General features: G+C 40.6%; 1 pseudogene; it reads right to left on the reverse strand.

Annotated features, from left to right (window-relative positions):
• Positions 1-8470: 8470 nt before the first annotated feature.
• On the reverse strand, positions 8471-9011 carry LOC121459628 (annotated as a pseudogene).
• Positions 9012-10731: the final 1720 nt, after the last annotated feature.

Here is a 10731-nt window from a genome sequence, read left to right on the forward strand (position 1 = left end):
CCATGGTGGTCTTTGGTTGCAGTTACTTTCTGATTTGGAATAGCCCTTTTCTTGAGCCATTGCTCCTTTTGTTAGTTTGGATTATTATTTAAATTGTGTTGCTAGCATTTGGCTTTTTTACATCATTCATTTCCACCGGCACTTAAGAAACTTTTGGAGTCTTATATTTTACCTTGCAACCCTTCTAATTTTCCTAGTCTTCCAAGTCTGTTGTTTTGGCATAATCATAGGCAACTCCTTATGTATTAGTTGTTTCTCAATTTGAAATTCATGTTGCCATTGGAAATGTCATCACCAAATTCAAATATTACAGTATGTTTCTCAGCAATAGGAAACATCTAGTTAAGAAGAATATTTTCATAATGTAGCTTATTCTTCCCAGTATCTTTACAATGCAATGGGCACTGCTGAGATCTCTAAGATAGAGAGAGAGGTCATGCCAGTTTCACCAATGGATGCCAGGTACCTGGCCCAGTTAAAAAATAAACAGTGTTGAACAGACTGCATTCCTGTCCACAGAGCAGGATCCAGACTGAAGAAGGCTGGCATGGTGGCTTGACAAAGATTCCAAATTTACGGAAGGCTTTCTAGAAACAGAACAAAGAGAGGGAGGATGCCCGAGAAACAAGATAGAGAATGCTGCACACCGTAATAAAGAAAAGCAAAGACTTTGCTGCTCAGGCAATAGAAATATTTACTGTTGCTTTCCAATCTCCTCATATTTTCTATGTAGCCAAACAGCAATAAAGGTATGTGGAAAGAACATATATATTAAATTACTGGGTGTCAGATTTCTGATTTGATAACACTTGGTGTAAAAATAACAGTTATTATTACTCTTCATTTATCTAGCTCTGCGAGTGAACACAGCACAGTATAATAAGTGGAATTTATCAGAGGAGGGACAAGATTGGTGCCCCAAGGGCTTTGCCATATAGAGCTCAAGTGGAAACGGTGACTTCTGAGAATCAGGGCACAGCAATCAGGAGCCATGGATGCACCTCTCACTGGCTGCCGATGGGTATGTGATGTCCTACTGCAAAGCAATTTCTTCTTGTGGGAAGCCATGAGAAAGAGCTTGGTGTCTGTCTTCAAAAACAGAGTCACGGAAACCCCTTTCTGTCTGTGCTTCGTGTCCCTACACATGAAAAGAGAAAGCAATTTCTGAAAGTCTCTATTTGGTGTATTTTGAGTAGTGGGTGTGGTTCAGTAATGGACCAAGGGAGAACCAAGGTCTGGGAGCGAGGCCAGGTTCCAAAAAGACGAGTCTAACAGAGAGGAGTGTGAGTGTTATTCACAGAAGATGCTCTTGAACTATGAAACACAACACGGTGGGTGGGTAAGGGGAGGGCACACTTTGCCTACTCACTGATCCTTGAGCATCTGGAGGGTGATCAAGGTGGCAGGAAAGCAGTAGAAGGGCCCCCTGAAAGTCCTTCCTTCACATCACCACGACGCTGTTCAATCAGAGCGTATTAACGTACACTCCGTCCACAGTTCAACAATCATGTGTGTCTAGTTGATTGCCTTCACGGTTTTAGCAGCAACAAATGAGAAGAGGAGAGAGAGAAAATTCGAAAAACACAACTAGAAGTGGGTTGAGCACACACCTAGAACTTCAGTGGACCCTGATAACATTAAGGCACTGCTTGTAACTCAGGACCCACTGAGTGTTCATCTCAGCTGCTCTCTATAATATGCTACCCATACCGAAATTTATATGTTCTAATTAAAAAAAAGAGTTTGAATATTCTGCAAAAATACCCCACAAATACTGAATTTAATTACTTCCTTTGAAAGACAAAACACAAGTAATAGGAATGAGGAATTTAAGAATGGTGATATGATCATCATAGAATGGTAACAGAAAGTAAAATTCAAATTTTTGTTTAATTAACTGTTATTAATTGCCATGAAGATTTAAGAAAAAAACATTAAAAGGAATACCTGAAATTAATATGTGGTGCAAAATAATAAGGATCAATTACCAGAAAAACAAACAAACAAATAACAGACAATGGTAAAGACATTATAAAGTAACAGAGATGGGAGAAAAACAAACCATTTTAACATTTATTTCATAGTGAATATAAGAATATATGTCATGTGTCAGGATGTGTACTTACATCTTAAGGACAGAACAATATGTCAGATTATTGCTCTCATGACATCCTCATATGTAAAATAGATAAACAGATAAGCATATATACAATGCTTAGTTGTGTTACTTACAGTAAAGTATAAACCAGTCTATGAGCATCTAGGGATTAGCAGGGGAGATTATTGTTACCTTTTAACATATGCATTCTTGCAACTTCTCTCTCCAAAGGTTACATTGGCAAGAGCTTCTGAAACAGAATGGCCACCTAGAGGAAGACCATTCCAGAAAACAAGTGTCCCCTGAGTGTAAAGGCCCCAAGGCCTGGTTCAGTTTGTTTGTTCTTGGTATATATTCTGATCAGATCAGAAGGAAAGAATATGATTTTGACACAAGAATATTGCTGAGACATAGAACGAGGGATGGATGTAGGGAGAGAAGGAAGCAAGAGACCAGAGGTTTAGATATCCCTTGCCTCCATCTTCCAGATCCCGGACCCTAGTTCAACGAGCACAGAGGATATGGCTAACAGATATGCCACCATTGTCAAGCTGGGGAAGGATTCAGAGTTGGTCTAACTCCTGGCCAACAACAGCTGAAGGCTGAAAGGATTTCTATGCTAAAGCAAGCTTTGAAGGTAATAAGTAAACCCAAGAGTGACATGGCCAATACCACCCCAACCCTCCCTGGTTGCCCTTCCCGACAAGAAGAAAGTGTGTTCTGTCCTTGTTTTTGAGTGTGGTAAGGTGCAGACTAAGCTGGAATAATCCCTGTGCTAACCATGACCTCACACGCTGAGACAAGGCAACCTACCCTGTAGAGAAAGGCAATTCCCCACTTGCTACTTGAAGAAAAGGAAAAATTACTAATCAGAAAATGGAGCTACAGAATCAAGGAAAAGGCATAGCTAGGGATATGTAGGTGCTCTTGGACTAGCAATAATGCATAAAGTCGATTCTGATACAAATATATTTGGGGTTTTGCTATTTGAGTTTTTTGTTTTGTTTTGTTGTTTGGTTTTTGCTTTTGTTTTCCATCAAGTAAAATCAACTTTGCTGAGGGTTTGGAATTTTGTAGAACTAAGGAAGGAAAGGATGTTGTTGCTTATGGACCAAGAGACGGTCGGGACAGCTCCTACCCACGGAATAGCATTTCCCCTGGAGTTGTAGACACGTGATGCAATTGCTCATGGAGATAAAGCCTCAGCCCCATTCCACTCTCCCGTCTCTGCAACGACCTCTATCTTACTGTACGCCATTGTGGAATTGATGTATGGTAACGGTCCTTTTTTCTTTCTCAAGCACACCAGAAAGGAAAAAAAAAAGGAAAAAAAGAAAAATTCCATTGTGGTCGAGCGCCAGCCAAGATTTAAAGGTTGCACTGGACCTACAATTGAAATGCAAATCACTCTTCGCATACAGCCTCCCGCTGAGGCCCAAATTTTTACAGATCGGGTTCCGCCGTCCTGATGAGGAATCATTGAGCGCATTGCCCGGGATTCACAAATTAGTTGCCGTCTAAGGTATCATTTTCTACGTTATAATTGTAACGTACCAGAGGAAACTTTGTCACAAAAGACAGTACCCTGCGCTTCCATTATTTTTCCAGCTGCAGGCCACCGAGGCTTCCTTCACACACAATAAAAATACCCACATCACGACCTCCCTCTCTGAAACACACACTCCTTGAATATAAACATTTGGAGAATATTGGTGTGCTTTTCTTCCCCTTCCTTTTTAGATGTGCAGGTGGTAAAATACTGGCTGCCATGAACTGCAGACAATAAATAAAAATTACCAGCTTCCCATGCTGCCTGATAGAAATGTGCCCGCTCAGGCAGGGCTGCCTCTGCAGGCCTGGACTCCCAGCAGAGCAGGCAGGCAGCGCAGACCCTTTGGCTGTGCGCGCTGTGGGTGCAGGACTGCCTGTCTGCTTCAGAGGATCCCAGGAAACTGCGGACCCTAACAGAGGCGAAATGCGACTCCTTCCTCCTCACCTTAGAAAAGGCCTTGTTGGAGAAGAGGCCCGGCTGGTCGCAGGACAGGGTCAGAGGCAAACCAAAGGGATGTGAAGTGCTGCCCAGTGGGAAGGTGACCAGCCAGCACACTTACACCGCGTCTTGTCACACAGCTTGACTAACAGAGTGACCTGCTGGCACTGCACCTGAGGGTTTTGTCAATCTCCTCAAGGACCTGGGGATTGGTTTCTTGAAAACAGGTCTGAGAACCTGTCCGGAGGCACAAAGGAGGCCGATTCGAATACTGAGAGTTGATGGAGTCATGACAGGGTCTCATTTACTCCACCCAGGAAAGGCAACAGCAATCTGTAGCTTTTAATATTTATATATTCTTTGAAATACATATACCCAATGTACTTTGCTCTTATCCACATCCACCTCTCCTCCATCCAGCTTCTTAACTAGCCCCATTCTCTAGTCTGCTACCTTCCTGGCTTCATGCCTTTCTTCTTCTTCTTCTTCTTCTTCTTCTTCTTCTTCTTCTTCTTCTTCTTCTTCCTCTTCTTCTTCCTTTACTTTTTTTTCTCTCTGTGTAGCTTTGGAGCCTGTCCTGACACTAGTTCTATAGACCAGGCTGGCCTCAAACTCACAGAGATCTGCCTGCCTCTGCCTCCCAAGTGTTGGGATTGAAGGTGTGTGCCACCACTGCCCGGCCATCTTCCTTTACTTCTTTACCATCCTCTTTGAGTCCAGCTAATACCAATCCCTGGGGTTGAGGCCATCCATTGGGCATAGACAATATACCCATTGCTCCCCACAAGTGACCCTTTCTTTCTCAGCAGCCATCTGTTGCCCCTCCCTACAGCATGCATGCTGGAATTTTGGGTAAACTGTTCTTGTACCGGTCTTATGCAGGTACCCGCAGCTGCTGTGAGCTGACTTGAGCATCAGCCATAATATGACTTGACAGCATTTTGCAGCTCTCCTCCCTGTCCTCTGAATACTACATTCTTTCTGCCAGCTCTTGTGTGATGTTCCTCAAGCCTTAAGGGGGAGGAGGTTGGCACGATAACCCATTGAAGGCTCGACACAGCACACAGAGTCACTTACTCTCTGGGTTGTGAACAATTATTGGTCTCTGCATAAGCTACTATGAAAAGAAGCTTCTGCCCACAACATTGAGACTTAGAAGACAGCTTGGAAATCCTTTCTGTTTCTGTTATTCACCTTCCCTATGTCCTAACCAAGGGTGAGCACTGATGTTTGTTTTACTGTCTCTAATAGTTTCACCTTTTCCAAAAGATCATATCGTGAGAATTGTATGGTGCATAGACTTTTCAAACTGGTCTTGTTTGCTTACTAAAATATATTCAAGTCTCCCTGTCTTTCCTTCATGTGAGAGTTTCTTTTCAGCTCTAAACAATTACTAATAGTCTGGTCCATAATTTGTTTATCCAGTCCCAGAAGCCTTTGCTGAACTTTAGTTTGAGAATACCTCAATAGATGAATTCTGAGACTTCTTCCTGTTTTAAGGTTGATAAATTTAAAGGTGGTAAATATACCACTATAAAGAACAGAATTCCTTGCCCAGACGTTATATATGTATTTATCCAGCTAGCTATCATCTATCTAATGCTCATTCATCTGAAATAGAAATCGAACTTCCTTCACAGGAGGTAACTATCTAAATCTCACTAGAAGCTACTAGAAACCCCTCCACTGGCATATTTATTTGAAGGTGCTATCAGAGTGCTGAAAAAAGATCAGAACCACAAATAAAAACAGATGTTTCTTACTGCTGCAGTGTTCTTCCCAGAGCAGGAGCGACACGAGGCAAAAAACAGCAGCGAGTTGAAGTTCTAGTGCCAGTAAATGTGAGGGATGACATAAAGATGGCTCTGATTGCTGCCACTTCCATGGTGGCAGAAGAGAAAGAAATGCAGTGTGAAAAGTAGACCCCTGCGAAAATCGTAGGATCACATTGGAGGTTCTGAATCTTTCCTTCTGAAGGAAAGGGTGAGAAATCTAAGTGAAGTCATTAGAAAATGTCCAATAGGGTAAAAACATCTTGAATGTTTGTGTCTCAGATCGCTACATTTATATCAATGACTAGCATTAACAGTATCAATGAGGGGGGAGAGACCTTCAGGAAGTGATTATCTCACAAGTATGAACTCCTCTGAAGGAGATTAGTGCCCTTATGGAAGATGTGTGAGGGGCCTTGCTTACATCTTCCAGGGTGTGAGTTATGGGAACCAGTTGTAACCAGATCTTTAATCCACAGGGCACAGATTTAGACTGAGACATTTCTGTGGTTTATAAGCCGTTCTGGTTATGACACTACAGTGGAGCAACCTCAACAGACTCCAGCAGAATCTCCAAAACCAACCTTGTGACCAAAAGTACAAATGTGCCACTTTTCACAGCGATATTCCATTCTTCGAAATCTATCCCGCCATATCTTAATCAGCTATGTACTATTTGTACACGAGGAAATCATCTACCTATGTATTTCATTCACATATTTTATTAGAGTTTCTTCTTTGACTTTTAAACTAGCTAACATACTAAACCTACTGTGTGTATTTCACATGATTTCCTTTAATTTAGATGTACTTAGATTTATACCATTTTTCAATACACAGATTTTATTTGTATGCACCATACCGATTGAAATTTCTCTTTATATTTTCTTTCATTTCCACCAGCATATATATATATATATATATATATATATATATATATATGAAAAGACTCAAATATCTAAGGTTTTATTTTTTCCCTGAAATATTTTACTTACTTAGGTTTTTTTCAGTACTAATCTTGTTGTTTTTTTCTCTATATGGCAAACACATTACATAGTTAACTTTCAGTTCTTTACGAATGAGGGAGGATGTTATAACATGTGATCATAATATGACTAAACGTCCCTCCAACGTCTATAACAAACTATCATTTGCAAAAGTCCCTTTAACTCCACTAACCTGTTCAAAGCATCAAGTAATAATATATTTATCTTCTCCATAAGAGTACAGGGTCGGTTTTCTCTGGTACTATGTACTAATAGCCCTTTAATTTCTTAGAGACAGGCGTAAGTTCATTTTCTGTTACTATAACAAAAACACAAACCTGGGATATGCGGGAGGAAAAGAGACTTGTTTTGTGCACAGCTATGCAGGCTCACTGGCATGACTTTGGCATCAGCTCAGCCATGGTAAGGACCTCATGTCAGGGGACACCCTTACAGGAACACAAGGCAAAGGAAGGAGATAGAGAGAAAGACAGGAAGGAATCAACTCCAGATCCCACAGGAGTAAACTTAATCCCAAAAGGCAGCACCCCTGTCACCCAAGGGTGTCCCAGGAGGGCTCACAAGTTGAAGGCTCTACAGCTCTTTAATGTTACCACATTGGGGACCAAGTCTCCTACACACGAGCCCTCTGAGACAAACACATCCACATCATAGCACGTACAATGTGAGGTATTTGGTTTACATTTTGTCAAAGACTATCTCAACTTTGAAACTGAGTTGCTTTTATGAGCATAGGAAATATTCATCATTATTAATTGAAAATAGAAACTAATATGTCTTTTCTAGAGCAGAGGTCAACAGTGAACTCTTTAGCCTATATCTAACAATTATCCAGAACTCATAAGCTCTTGAGACAGGAATGGTATTTTTATTTTTATACATTTGTTCAGTCAAAGGAATATTTTACAGAGATGCAGAGATCATGCAGTGCCCAATATACAGTATTTTCTATGCAGTCCTTAATAGAAACATCTCACAGACTCATGTTTTAGAGTCAGTAATTGCTAACTCTATTATTATTGTCAAGAACACCTCTGTAGAAGCACTGTTGTTATTTGTGCCTGATTTACTTTCTTCCTCTGAAGAATATTGATTACATTTCTCAGTTCCCCTTGCAGTTAAGACTGCATAGACGTAGAGAATGGGTTTGGACAAACATCATTGCCAGACTTCCCCTAAGTCCATCCTATCCTGAAGATCCACCACACTGTCTCTATTAGGCTGTCTGTCTAGAGAGAAGCACCAGAGACACTTGTACTTCTGGAGATAGTGGGGTTATAGAGTAAAGCGGACTTCAGTCTCTACAGACTGTGGTAAACTGACAAAGAACATCACATTGAACTTCATCTGATTAGAAATGACTTTTGTTGGTTAAGACACAGAAGTGTCGTGAGTTCCTAACACTGGTTGCTGATATAACACCCCCCCAGCAAAGAGCAAAGGACAAACTGTTCTCTGAACTTGGAGCTGACACCAGAATACTAGGATTGCTAAGATGGAAGTAGTCCATTTCTGAATGCAGATTGATTGATTGATTGATTGCTTTGAAGAAAAATCCTCTACAGTCCTGTTCTTTTATTTCTTTTTGTACATCAGGCAGGAATTAGCATAGAATGGGCTGCAAAAGCTCAGGCTCCTTCCCTTTAGTTCTCACAAGGTTTGCTTTTCTGGGTGGAGCAGGCTGGTGCTTCAGCTGAACCCAGGTGTCCTTCTCTTTGGCTTCCTTTTCCTTCTGGTTCATTCTCCTTCACTGACATCAGGAAGCTGTCTCTGCTCTTCGAGTGCTTGATATGTTCAATCTGCACATTAATTCTCTTGGCGAGAATCTTGCCCTTAACTTGCTTGTTTACAGTGATGCCCAGAGCACGCTGGGTGACATTGTAGACGCTTCCAGTTTTGCCATGGTAACATTTCTGGGGCATTCCTTTTTGAACAGTGCCCATTCCCTTGATGTCTATAATATCACCCTTCTTGTAGATTCCTGTGTATGTGGCCAAAGGAACTACTCCATGTTTCCTAAAGGGCCTGGAGAACATATAGCGAGTGCCCCTCCTCTTTCCCTTTGCATTGCCATGTTGGCAAGTTACTGAAAGATGACCGCACTGAGTGCAGCTTTCTAAGTCAATTATGTCTTTAGGGAACATGGGAGACTTTGTTCATTTTCCAGTTTTTTTAAGATTATATTTTCTCCAATATTATTTTGACAGAGCAGTGGTCTTTTATCAGATGGAGTGATCAGCTATCAACATTTGCGTTAACGTAACCTTTCTCATGTGCAAGCACTGGGGCTGATCTGAATAAATTATGCTTAAGTGATTACAGCTAACCATTTCTACAGTTTTGTGAATCATGACAAGCAACAACTCATTATATTTATAAAACCTAATAAAATTTCTAATAGTCCTGGTAAATTTCTAAAGTACGCTTCCTCCATCAGTGTGACAGGATACTCATTCACTGACAAATTACAATATGGAAGGTAATGTAAGAATGCAGGACAGAGGAGGGCATGGAAAGAAGAATAATTAATGCTACAGATGTGTGAAATATAGACATTCATATATCTCTATATAATTTCATATAAAAAGTTTAATTTACTTATCTTACACAGAGATTGCTCATCCCAGAAGCCATAGATTGCTAAATTAAAGGCCCAGTGCCAGGTATAGAATTACCTCACAAGTTGTTGATCAGAGGTGTCCCAGAAACACCCCCAAAACCAAATAGCCTGTTACTGTTGCTCTTAATTTCCAACCATAGGCCGATATCAGAGATTTGAATCTCTGTTGGTGAAGACACCAGAGGACATGGAGAAATCAAGTTGCTACTGACCAGAAATGTTCCTCCATGTTGAGTAGCACACATATTAGAGAAATGTGCTCTGCAGGATTCTGAGAGATAAAGAAATCTTCAATGGTCTTACCCAGGTGGGAGTGTTGAGAGCTGAAATAATGATTGGCATGGTGAGATCAACCATGCAATAGTGGCATGAATATTAAAGGAGTAACCAATTGCTTTCTGATGAGATTTAAGGTCTACTTCATAGGAGAATACACATGGAAATATGTATAACAACTTATGGTTGGGGAGGCCCTACGACCCAAGGGGTAATCCTTCTACTCTTATATTATTAAATGGACATGATATCAAATTGCTGTCTGAATTTGCACTCCTCTATCTACATATTATTGTATCTCTCAAACCTCATCTGAGAGGTTTCTTTGTGTAATAGATGACAATTAATGCAGAAACTCAAAGCTAATCATAGTACAGAGAATAAGTGGCTGGGGAGAGATCAGCCACAAGTGATATATATTGATTGTACCAGGTACCAAGGACCATTATTAAAAATGGAGGAGAAAGTTTGTAAGAACAAGAGAGAACTTGAGGAGAATTGTGTCTTAAGACAACAGGACTGTTGCACTTATGAACTCACAGCAACCACACATAGGTACCTGCATCAGGTCAAGTGATTGAAAATTCTAGTAAAGAGTAGGGACGAGTTCATTCGGTCCTGCCCCCAACTGAGAAGCTATGGACAGTTGATGGCGTCATAGAGAGGGAAAATCAATTTCCTTTCAAAGTATGGCTACAGGTAAATTGACCATGCCCCACACCCAGAAGTATATAGAAAGCCCAAATTGGAGCCAATGGGTCACTAACTTAAACAAAATAAAAACAACATCAACAAAAACCCAGAGGACCCAAAATGGAGGTGTGGGTGGAACTAGAAGGAGCTAAAGGAAAGAACTGGATTAATGTGATTAAAATGTATTATATGAAATGCCTAAAGAATTAATAAAATATATTCTGTATATTATATATTTCTATATATTAAAAGAGAATGTAGCTGAAGTTCATCAA

Source organism: Microtus oregoni, unplaced genomic scaffold (genome assembly GCF_018167655.1).
Source record: "Microtus oregoni isolate MIOR12 unplaced genomic scaffold, Mior012 000019F_ref0000042, whole genome shotgun sequence".
Classification (NCBI taxonomy): Eukaryota; Metazoa; Chordata; class Mammalia; order Rodentia; family Cricetidae; genus Microtus; species Microtus oregoni.